This window comes from Coturnix japonica, chromosome Z (assembly GCF_054131305.1).
Source record: "Coturnix japonica strain WE chromosome Z, WE-NBRP24, whole genome shotgun sequence".
NCBI classification, from domain to species: domain Eukaryota; kingdom Metazoa; phylum Chordata; class Aves; order Galliformes; family Phasianidae; genus Coturnix; species Coturnix japonica.
This window is the reverse complement of record NC_140702.1, coordinates 18,277,882-18,290,605: the sequence shown is the minus strand read 5'-3', so window position 1 is coordinate 18,290,605 and position 12,724 is coordinate 18,277,882. Positions and strand designations below refer to the sequence as shown.

The following is a 12,724-nucleotide window of genomic DNA, read 5'->3' as shown; positions in this document are numbered from 1 at the left end:
GTCTGTTGCTGGCTAATGAGCTGCGACAGTGCCTGTGCTTCATTTTCAGCAAATTAAATTTATGCCTCACAGGAATTGTGGTCTGGTCATGGCACAGCTCCTAGGTATGGGTGGGGTTTGTTTCTTCAACCAGTTCTCGGTTACCCACATGGGTACGTGCTGTCGCACCACACAACAACATCTTCTCTATAATAACTAGTTTAAGTAGCCATTTTCCCCACAAAAGTGGATCCCCATCTAATTTACTTTGTGTTTACAGCACTCCTTTTCAAACTGTATTGTTGGCACGGATGGGTATTTATGCAACTTTTATTTTAAACTATTTATTTAGAATTGAGACTTCAGTAAAATTTGCTGTTGGATTTATAGAGCATGCTTAAAACTGAGGTTCTAAAAATGACGTATTTCAAAGGGAGGAAGCAGACAATGACCTTACACACTAGAGAGCCTCTCCTCTGCCTTGACTGGTGCTGTGGGAGCTGGGCATGCTGTGGATGGAGGGCCACCTCTTGCAGTAGAATGTGAACCTCTGTGTTTGTGTGATAGCACTTGATCAAAAGCCATCTCAATCACATGGAGTAAGCAGGATGTAAAGCCAACAAGCCACATTAGAATCAAAGAATTACAGAACAGCTTTGGTTGGAAGGGACCTCAAAGCCCATTCAGTTCCAGTCTCCTGCTGTGAACAGGGCTCTCCCATCAGCTCAGGCTGCGCAGGGCCCTATTCAACTGGCCTTGAACATCTCCAGGGATGGGGCATCACAGCTTCTCTGGGCAGCTCTCTCACCACCCTTTTGGGTGACTGCACTCCCTCAGCAGAGAGAAATCTGGTTGGATGTCCCATGGTTCATCAGGAAGATCACAGACCTAATGTCCACCTCTGAAAGAAATGAGAGAGAGCACAAAGAAAGAAAAGATGGCTCTTCCTCAGCTGTGGAGAACAGAGGTGGTGCAAAAACACACTCAGAAAATCTGTTCTCAAAATCAGGGATAAAAAAAATCTATCTTGTGCTTTCCAGAAGGAAGTTTCAAAGAAGACAGGCTTCTTCTGACGGAGAAGATATTATTTGATGAATCAATTAGAAAGAACTCTTAAAAACTGGTGAGCTGAGAATTTGTTCTCAGTGTGCTGGTTCTCCATAATTAGCAGGAGAATGAGTGGTAATATGTACATGACACAGAGAATAGTCTGTGTTCACAAGAAAAACAGTATGTTTGAAAAAGGCAAAATTTTACCTAAGAAAATATTTTATTCATCTTTCTTGTAAAGCTGTAACTTCTTATGTCATCCTCCTCTGTTCCCACAGAAGTTCCGGAGAGCCTTTGATGTCTACACAGCAATGCTCCTTGCTATGTGTAGACAATGCAAAAAAGTAATGCAGGAAAAGCCTGTGTTAAGGATCTGACTTTCGGGCTTCATGCAAATTTCAGTAACATCCATAACATTACAATTTTACTCTTTTGCCAAGTATGAAAGCAGGGATGCAGGAAGGTGAAATGACACAACTATAACAGAGCTATACTTGGAGTTCAGCAAGGAAACTGGCAGTAGGCATCAGCATACCCACCAATGCATGATACCATGCTTAAACTTACAAAACTCTACTTTTTCAAAAGCTTTCCCTTTTGATGGTACTGCAGGTAATAACACAATTGTACAGTGATGAATGGCAGTCTAGCACCCTTACAGACAAGTTAGTGAATGGACAGTATTGAAAAAGAATTCATAATAAGCCAACGATCTTTATGGCGATGATAACATAATAAATCGATAGCTGGATTCTATGCAAGATGTTTCATTACTTGTTTTCTAGATCTCTGCCAAGAGGATAAGTAGTATTGCATTAAACACATGGCTGGATGCTTTTCAGGAGTTATTACAAGATGCTCCTGCAAATTAAGTAATTATTTTTTTTTTTCTTCTTTGCTTGCCTATAAGTAAAGGTAAGCTTGTGTTCATGTAATTTGGCTGTTACAAAGTTTAGTTAATTTGTGCTTCCACAGGACTATGAGAATACAAAGCGTCTTCAGAAGGGCGCAATCTTTTTGCTATTTATCTCACCATCAGTTATGATTGGCCCTCCTCTCACGCTGACACCAATGATGGTGAAATTTCTGCAGAGCAGCAAAAAAGTGCTATTTAAGTGGCAGCATTTGTTTTCGAGCTTATTTTTGTCTGATTACCAAACACTGTTTTATTTCTATACCTTTCTTTGTGTTGCCCAGAGACTGTTTCTCCATGCCAGCGATTTGGAAGCATCTGTAAAGCAAAGCCTAATTGTCAAAGCTGCCAGCAAAGTTTCAAGTGGTCACAGACAAGTGTAGGTGGCCAACGCCAGGGAAGCCTTGTTGCTGAGCATTTTCCTTATTTAGAAGTGCCACCAGACGGCCTCCAGGGCAGCAAGCCCCCAGCCCTGGGGCACTGAGTGGCACCTAGGGAGGGTGGGGAGGACACAGCCACGCAGATTTTCAGGAAATTAATTGTGCACCAGCGGGTAATTCATTATGAGTGGTGTGAGGAGGCTTTTTATTTTTTTAGTGGGAAGGACTTGAGTGAATGCATTAGTGTGAAGTGATTTGTAATAACAGTACTGAAATTTCTGGAAATGCATCTGCGTGCACCAGTGTTATTTCATGTCATTTTAAACCTGCTTGTCTTCAGGTAGTGTAAATGGTGCCTGTAGGATGCAGCTTTGCCCTATTCCTCATAACAATTTTGGCAGTGATTATACAGATCTTTAAGCTGGGCTGTCCTACAGAAATGGGCTGGTGTTGGCACTCTTTCAAAAATAATAGGAAGCTGAATTTGCCATTTTTGCTTGCATTGCCCTGTGTGATACAGTACACAGTTTAGGACGCTGGCATCTAAAAATAGACCTGGGCTTTTTCCAGGAGAGTCAGAAAGTAGTACCCCTGTTGAAATGCCAATTCAAACAAGAAATATTTTCTTGTAGAGTCAGAGTCTAAGGGACTCAGTTCTCACAATGAAAAAAAAAATAAAATAATAAAATAAAATAAAATAGAGAGAGAGAGAGAAAAGATGCGAAAACAGAATGGTGTATTTCTTGCTTCCCATTTTATTTTGGGGGAATTTTGTAAGCAGCTTTCTACTGAACTCCGGATTTATTTAAAAGCCAACAAAAACATGTTTTAAATGATACATGTGGCAATAAAAAATAAACAGTTTCCATGTAGACTTTCGATTGTTAAATTATTTTATGTCAAAAGCTAGGAAGTGAAATACTTCTAAATATAGTGCATAAGAATTTTCTTATCAGTTAATTTTTTTTAGAAGCTCTACACTTAAGAGCACCATAGTAACAGCTCTGCAAGCTGATTCTTCATTACAGTTATCCACCGAGAGCTTCACTGAAGACATTTCCTCTGGGATCAGAGAGACTAAAAATCAATTCTGATAATATTAGAACAAATTTAAAGAGCAAAAAGCCCTCAAAAGTATGTGATGAATAAACAGGCAGATCTTTATTCCCTGCATGGTCTTTTTCACCTTTTTCTTTTTCTTTTTCTTTTTCTTTTTCTTTTTCTTTTTCTTTTTCTTTTTCTTTTTCTTTGGAGACTTTAGCACCTCTTCATTCTTTCAAGGGATATTTTTTGGAAAACCGCAGAATCATGCACTCTGGATTACACTGGTGCTTAATTTACACAGTTATGTTAGCTACCAAGACACAATTACTGACCAAATGTGCTGCCACAGAATGTAAGGAAGGTATTGCCACCCCCACTATGGGTTATCCATGATTTGAGATACCTACTTAATACATATTTTCTTTGAAAACTCCAATTTGCCTTACTCTTCTGCTGCCAGAGCTCTTCCAGAACAAATTAGCCATAAAAACCCTTAGGGCTGACTCCTGATTTTGACTGCTGAGGTCACAAGGATCAGTGAATGTTTGTCATTATATGGTGGTCTGTGTTGCATGGCTTTGTGGCCTCTGCAAACACATGGACCAACTTGTTCCAACTGAGTCCTTGGCTTTAACTCACCACATTCACTCAGTGAAGGCTTAGGCTGTCCTTATTGCATGTTATCAGCAATTAAACAGTGCATGGGGTGCCCCAGCTGGGCTGGAGACTGGTATTGCTGGAGGGGTGCCAGCAGAGGTGTTGCTCTCTGCACTACCCTGTCATCACTGCAACTCTGGTTCTGCACCACAACAGCAGCTGCACTAGGCAAAATAACCTGAATTCTCACCTTTTCTTAAGGAAACAGCTCAGGATAAATAATCTCTATGGTACTAGGTGCTGCCACACTTGTGGGCTCTTGTACTGGGAAAAAAAAAAAAAAAAAAAAAAGTAAAAAAAAATAGAAAAAAAGAGGTCTATGGAAAACAAGAGGTTGACTTGCTGCTTTTTGTGACTTTTGCACGTTGTCTTCATCCTGCTTTATGCATTTAGTCCAGATTGCAAGCAAAGACTGGCTCTGGCACTGCATGGGATGCTCAGAACTGCTTCTGTGCTCCTGCAACATGTTTCTAAAAGGCTGTTTTTAGGAAATGCAGCACTGAAAGAGTCCTTAACCAAGGCACGTCCCACAACCAGAGAGGAGAAATGGGCAGGCTGTGTCAGCATTTCTGAGAGCAGATCTGCATAAACAAAAAATAGATGATTGCTGCTTTCTCCTAAATTTTCCTTGCTTTGCTATTTAACATTGTTTTCTCTGAAGGCAGAATGAAATGCAGCCTCCTCATAGTAATTTTATTTAGCAGCTGGAAGGTGAGGTGAGGATGAGGAGGAGTATGCAGATGCTGGGCTGTAGGCACCACTGGTCTGCAGGACATGGGCACAGATGGGTTGCATCTCACTCCCCACATTCCCATGTTCCGTCTGCACCACTGCAAGCACTGTGTTATCTAAGCTTAAGAGTGCAATATGTATTTCAGGTCTCCTGACTTCCTGCAAAAGCAATGGTCTTTGCCAAACCTTAGTGTTGTAACATGATGTGGAAACTGAATAGCTATAAAAAAAAATATTGACATCAACAGAACCCAAAGGAAGTGAGGCATAAGGTACACACTCATGCAAAATACTCCACCATGATGCAGCTGCTGATGGCCAAGGGCACTATGTGCTGTTCAGAGCAGCTGCTATATGGGGGCTGTGACGTCAACAGTCCTTGCTTTCATGGGCAACAGTAGTCAAGCAAAGAGCTGATAAAACCAAATGAGTAGAAGAGCATTATAAAATAAGGTTGGATTGCACTTTTGTCTAGTTTGCCCTTTTAGCAAATGTTAAGATGATAATTCCCTTAAGAACTAGAGGAAATGGTGAATTTTATGATGGAATTTGAACAAAAAGTGAGCACATGTGGGGTGTACACTCAAGAAAGACTGAAGAAACAAGATGGACCATCAGACATCAGGGGCTAAGAATGAAGAAGAAGTGAGAGGAGTTTGAAAAAAGTAGAGCACAAAGCCCCCTTTGAGGGTTGAGGAGATATTCTGAGATGAGAAAACCTTTAAAATGATGGCATAGATGTTGTAAAATGGTTGTATACCAAATTTAGAACCTGGGAAAAGACCCCAAAGAGAAGTTATATATGCCACACAGAATTTTTCTTCAACATCACGTTGTGTTGGCTGGAGCAGTTCAAGACCAAATTAGTCTCTGTATAACACAACAGGTATGCTTCCCAATTATTAACTGTTATTTTCCAGGATATTCCTTTGTAGTCTCTCTCACCTGGAGGTCTCAAAACACTCGTGTTATTAAAATCAGGGATGGATGAAGATTCAGAATTTTCCTTAGACGAAGTGCGGTAAATAGTGCCAAACAAATATATCCAAGTAAGGAAATTGAAAGAATACTGAGATGTGGAATTGCCCATAGTCACTGTTCTTTGCTCTTAATTCCATTCTCAGCCCTCAACACAAATAAAGGTGTTGTTATATCTAATGTGAGCTCACAGGGATGTTTAAGTGATGTTATTTTGAGGTACATCTTCAGGACATGCAGCTGAGAACCCTGTGTAGTTTTCCAGCAACATACATGGGGAATTAGTAATTTCTGGGTAGCGCAAAACTTACCAGGGGCAGAACAGTGTCAGCGCTTTCACCACAAAATCATCATTGTTAAGCAGACAGAGAAAATGTCTGAGTCATTTGAGTCTGAGGGAGTGGCATACAAGATGGAAAAAGAAAAGAAAAAAAAAAAAAGAGTATTTCCAGCCATTTTCTTGGTTAGAAACATGAATAAAATTAGTGCCAAAGAATATGGAGATTTGCCATTTTGACAACTCATCACATGAATTTAAAACATCTTGAAAAGAAAAGCCAGCGTTGACTCTCTTCACAATCCAAGCCTACAGAATACAAAACTTTCAGAGAATGCCACAAAACTGCTTGGTGATCCTTGTGCCATTGTGAGTTTGCTACACTCTTGAGATGGAGCCCAGGCAAGGATTCTACTCCAAAGCAATCTGTGAATTTGATCCACAGCCCTCAGCAGCAGAAAAAGTGCCATTTGCTCCTTCCTGGTGATCAGTGGGTTCTTGGTAAAAACAGAATGGTGAGCTGCTCAGAGGGATACTCTGATTCATGGAGCTGTGTAGGGTCAATTGATGCTGCGCAGAGAAACAGGAGATGTCAGCCAATGTGACGGTGCTGCACAGGTCTGTGACAGAGCAAGGCCGGTGCTAAGGGCTGAAGTGTAAGGTGTGCCAGTTGCCTTCTAAACAGAACTGTTGGCTTGTTGCACTAATAAACATTATATACAAAAAGACATCTTTGTAAACTTTTATGTCAGGAAGACAGGGACTGCAAATGAGACTTCAGGCATTGCGTTACTCTTTTTCATTGGGTTCCCCCACAAACAGAGCTACACCATGTCATGATGATTAGCTTACTGTCCCCATTTAGCTCTTCAATGAGGTGTGAATACTTTAGTGCTGATGCACAGTCAATTTTCATTGGTGTTTCATCTACATTTCATCATGCTGGGAGAAATGAGTCTTTGGGCATTTCTGAGGATTGCTGTGAACAAGATAGGCATGTTTCCTCATAGATTTGTCACGAGGTGTAATGGTGCTCCTCTTTCATGAGGTGCCAACACAATCTGGGGGAATTTTGGACTGAGCATTATGCCATGTTCTTATATCCTAGGGTATGCTTTGAGCCTTCAGCGTGAATGAAGGTACGCTATCCTGAGCAGAGTCTGTGTCATGGATACTCATCTGATTTTTGGAAGAAAAAGACATTTATGATTTTCCTTTTAACACATTTCAAAAGAAAAGGAGACAAGTTTGTCTCCTGCATTATGTTTCTATTGTTGCAAGGTGACTGATATCAGTACAGTGAGCCCCAGAGAGTAACACCAGATGTGGTTGTTAGCAGGTATCATCAGCCTGACAGTAGAACAAACACAGACTGCAGCCCTTCTTCTGTTTTCCCCAAATGCCTGGCATCAGGTGTCTTGGGGAAGAGTTTTATAATCTCCCACTCGAGGTCTAATGCCCTATCTTGGCTAAGCGTTTATTTCGTACTGCATGAATTGCTCTTCTGCCTTTTGTCCTTTGAGAAAGAATATCTGGTGCTATATGAAAGCTGGTTTCTGTAAAGCAAGTATCTTTAATTTAATTCTATCTTAAACTGGACTATGGCTTAACTTAGAAGAAAACAAAGAGGGTCAGCTTACTAGTGTGCTCCTGCAGTGCTGACACCTCTCTTCTCCTTTCAGAGAACTTCCTTGTTTCTGCCCATTTCTCAGGGATACTCTGTTGATTAAGCTCTATCACTGAGACTGAGACCTACCACTGAGACTCTATCACTGAGACCAGTGCAGCTTGTCTTGACATAAAATCTTGTTTTCATCCCAGGCCATACACATATAAATTGCTTAAGCTACCACAGGTGATATTGCTCTGGTTCTGAAAAGCTGTACTGGAAGATCAAGATCCCTAAAGCAATTTAGCTTTACGCCCAACAGGGCTGAAAGATTAGGGGCTTCATTTATCTATCTGCAAGTGTCTTCCAATGTATCACTGGCATTTTATGTAAAAGGAGGGTACATGTTGCAGGGGCTGCAAACATGTATTACTGAAAATTCCTGTAGTGACTGGTGCCTTTGGTCAGCTCACTTGGGTGAGTTACGAGTGGCACGTGCCTGCTGGCTCCCGGCAGTTCTCCAGGCAGGTGACACGACTCTGCTTTCCTGTAGGAATTCCACATGAACACGTGCTGTGTAACGTAATACTGTGCTGCTCCCTTCCAGAGTCTAAGGATTACTGTTGTGAGGGAAGAACTGGCTGCTGTTGTGTAGTTTAGTACTACCTAATATGCTAGTCTTTAGTTAACATAGTAAATTTATTAACGGTGTTAAAAGTGGAGAGCCACTGCAGCACTGAAATTGAGACTATCAATGAAATAGTCCTCCTCTGGCCTATAAATACATTAATCTGTTCTCACACTCCATGGATGATCTTGTATATTTCCCCCCTAAAATTAACAGGGATAAAAAGGCTGTATGCAGAGACACAGAGACAATGAAGCCTCGGAGAGACACTTGAACACATCAGGAAAGGTAATCTTTAACCATTGCTTAGGTCATGGAAAAAAACTTGGCTTGCAGCTCTCAGATATCTGCCCACGTGCACAAAACAACTGCATACTTCATAGGCCCATTCCAGGCAGCTCTGGAGCAGGCAGTTCCCAGTCCTTGACTCCTGATATGCCAACATAAGTTGGCAGAACTTCACTTTACAGGAATTTAAGCATCTCTTGGGAGCGGTCTGAGAAAGTTACAGGCTGTTCTATGCTTTTCTCTGCTGCATCTGAGTATTCCCTTCCCAAACCCTCCTAATGTGCCTCCAACATGTACAACCTATTGCTAGTTATAAGATGTGGCCAAATCTTGAATTTGCCCTTCATTCAAGTACCCTTTACAATGATCACATTTGGCTGGACATGAAGTTTTAGAGTGGGGATGATATAACCTTACATACCAAAGATTTGGAGGTGGAAATGTATGTCTTTGAGGCTTCATGAAAAAAGGAATTTGTATTTTCAGGTCTATGAAATTGCTTTGTTCTCTATGTGCATTTTCAAAAAGCAGCGGCCAACACACGTATACCACAACTACATACACAGTTTGAGATATGTCTGTTTTCAATGCTTCTGGTCAAACTCCTTCTCTAGATGACTTTGTTCTTACCCTGAGACCAGCAATTCCACTATACAAGGAATAGTATGCAGAGGTTAAGTGCCAGCTTGTATCCAGGAATGTCCTCCTCCTCACAGCTGTTGGAGTTCTGTCAGGGTCAATCTCCTTCAACATCCCATCCCTTTAAGGTATATAAAGGATTTCATAAAAATGCAGCATTTTCTTGGAGACAATGTGCAAACAAGATACATTAGAGAAAAACTGGATTGTACTTTACTTCTTCTGAAGTTTTTGGCTGAAGTTGATGCAACAACTACCTGTTTTTCCAGGTTCTTTGGTATTTGCTTATTCAAGATCAGTCAGTAGCATGGTAATGATGTATTTCAAAAGATAGCTGGGAAAAATAGGTCTATCAGAGTCCTATTCTGTGCGTGGAAGTACCTCTGTGCACAGTGGGAATGCTGTAAGGTATAATGTGAAACTAAAATTTGAATCCATGTCAAGCAGTCATGAGAGTATCCTACAATTGACAGGAAAATGCACAGTATCTCTTGCTTTTGGAAAGTTGACATCCACTTCAAACGAAGGGTTGACTTACACCAATAAAGGGTTTACTTATTTTCAGGAAAATGAAGAATAAATGGCATCGTAAATTTGGATAGTAAAAGATACAACCAAAAGTCTTGCGACAGCTTCAAGAAGTGGGTAGGCAGGGTTCAGTCAACACCTAAAAAGAAAAAAAATGGAATGCAGAAAGGGAAGAGAAAGAGGTGGCTTTGAAAACTACATTAAAGCTCCAAGGACCACTCAGACATGTTTCGCTGAGGTTGCATGAAATCTGCTGGGGGCAGGACTTCCTGCTTCCTCTTTCACTTTGAGGATGGAAAGGGAAGGTAGGGATGAAAAAGAGTGCTGTCTGAAGAAACTTTGCAACAAGGCTGGTCTGCACTCCATGTGCCATTTGGCCAAAATTTCCTTTTCTTTTCTTTTCTTTTCTTTTCTTTTCTTTTCTTTTCTTTTCTTTTCTTTTCTTTTCTTTTCTTTTCTTTTCTTTTCTTTTCTTTTCTTTTCTTTTCTTTTCTTTTCTTTTCTTTTCTTTTCTTTTCTTTTCTTTTCTTTTCTTTTCTTTTCTTTTCTTTTCTTTTCTTTTCTTTTCTTTTCTTTTCTTTTCTTTTCTTTTCTTTTCTTTTCTTTTCTCTTCTTTTCTTTTCTTTTCTTTTCTTTTCTTTTCTTTTCTTTTCTTTTCTTTTCTTTTCTTTTCTTTTCTTTTCTTTTCTTTTCTTTTCTTTTCTTTTCTTTTCTTTTCTTTTCTTTTCTTTTCTTTTCTTTTCTTTTCTTTTCTTTTCTTTTCTTTTCTTTTCTTGCCTTCCCTCTCCCTCTCCCTCTCCCTCTCCCTCTCCCTCTCCCTCTCCCTCTCCTTCTCCCTCTCCCTCTCCCTCTCCTCTCCCTCTCCTCTCCCTCTCCTCTCCTCTCCTCTCCTCTCCTCTCCTCTCCTCTCCTCTCCTCTCCTCTCCTCTCCTCTCCTCTCCTCTCCTCTCCTCTCCTCTCCTCTCCTCTCCTCTCCTCTCCTCTCCTCTCCTCTCCTCTCCTCTCCTCTCCTCTCCTCTCCTCTCCTCTCCTCTCCTCTCCTCTCCTCTCCTCTCCTCTCCTCTCCTCTCCTCTCCTCTCCTCTCCTCTCCTCTCCTCTCCTCTCCTCTCCTCTCCTCTCCTCTCCTCTCCTCTCCTCTCCTCTCCTCTCCTCTCCTCTCCTCTCCTCTCCTCTCCTTTTTTTTTCTTCTGTGTTTTGTTAAAGCTAGCAGATCTGCAAACAGATGCTTGCTTAGATCTTGACAAGCAACAATCAACCATCAAACAAATGTTTTCTTTCCTCAAAGCAGGATATCCATTTTCCTTTCTTTACCTTCTATGAGAGTCTGTTAAAAAACCCACATTTACAGAGTTAAGACTGTTATTAAAAAGCAAGTGCTACATTATCATTTTCATAGTCCTCCTTGGGGCCAGGTCCCAGTTCCTGGTTGAAACAAATTATTGAGAATAATTTCACTTATTTCAGATTGGCTCAATCAGACATAGGATATTCGGTCTTCACAAGCACATCCTCTTCTGGCCACAGTGGCTCCCCTCTACCTGTGAGCACCATCCTCATAGAAAGACCGTATAGAACCAATGGCTTTACCAAACACTTGCAGGATCCTTGGATACACTATGAAAAACTGTTCAGAATTTTTTGTTACAACATTCTTTTTTTCCCCAAGAGAAATTGGCTGTATTGCAAAACATTTTTTTTCCCCCTAAGTAAATAGATATAGTTTATATCTTCTGGCAGCAATAAGAAGGCAAAAATAAAACAAGCCCTCACAAATCTTGGCTAGATGAATCTTCCAGGGTTTGATCCCTTGGCAAAACTCTGTGGTTTGGCTTCCTCTCTTCTCTTAGTATTGTGTGTGTGTGCCTCATTTTGATTTCATAGCATTATTTATCTTTATCTGCTAGCTTTTTTTTCTCAGTTGCCAGTTCCTGTTCTAGATTCTTCAACTACTTGACTATTAAATGCCCTCTTTTTCTGATTTTTCTTTCTTTCTTTCTTTTTTTTTTTTTTTTTTTTTTTTTTAACTTATTTTCTCAGTGTCTGTTCCTCAGAATGGGACACTGTACTGGGACACTGTACAGGACACTGCCACCTCTTTTGCTTTGCCTCTCTTTCCTTTAATTTCTTCCCTAATTTCCTTTATTTCCCTGTCAGTCACTTCTTCTTTCTTACTTTGGAAAGATTCACTCCTCTGAAATTCTTCTTTTTTCTTTCCCTTTTTCTTTTTCTTTTTCTTCTTCTACTTTTTTTTTTTTTTTTTTTTTTCCCCTCCTATCCTTTTTACTTTATGCTGTTATGAATTCGTTGATACAATTTCTCCTATTTACTTTAGTATTTTCATAACAAATTGCAAAATTGGGCATTTTGGAAATCATGTTGAAATTAAAATCACTTTCTTATCTTGCTAACAGGTTATGCCTGGTAGTACAAGTTATATATGAATTTGAAAGAAAACAAACAAGCAATGATCACAACCAGAAATGACAACAATATATCTTGTTTTCTTCAGCAAAATGAAATGTGTATTTTCAGTCAAAAGATTTTTCATTAAAAAAAGGAATTCTGAACCAAACCCAAGAAATTTCTGTTTTAATAAGTCTGGAAGAATTTCTTAGTTTTAAATCTGAGAACTCCATGGAAGTAGCGCTTCTGATCTCACCACTGTCTCCTGAATTCAGCCATTGACCTCCCATTGACTGAAACAATGTTAGATCCATGACATAGGACTTGGAAATAGCTTTCAGCATGGGGGCTTAAAAGCCACTCATGAGCTGCATAAACTTACAGCTGCAAGAATTTTGTGCTGCTGAGGCTGGCTGGGAAGTTCAGAGCTGTCTGTGCAGTGGAATGGAACAGATAGTCAGGATGCTAATCTTATCAACCTTCCCAGTTTGAGTTGTTCCTGCCCATCGTTTCTTGGCTCCTGGAAGGGTGCTCAGTCTGTAATGACTCTTTCTGTGCTAGGAAGTACAGTTATTTATCACCAAGTTGCCTTGGCAGAATCAAATCTGGATTTATAAG

General features: G+C 40.3%; 1 long non-coding RNA gene across 1 annotated transcript in view; it reads left to right on the top strand.

Annotated features, from left to right (window-relative positions):
• LOC107306495 (uncharacterized) overlaps positions 1-12,724 on the top strand; it is a 55,054-nt gene that overhangs the window by 39,315 nt on the left and 3,015 nt on the right. The gene's annotated exons all lie outside the window — the stretch shown is intronic.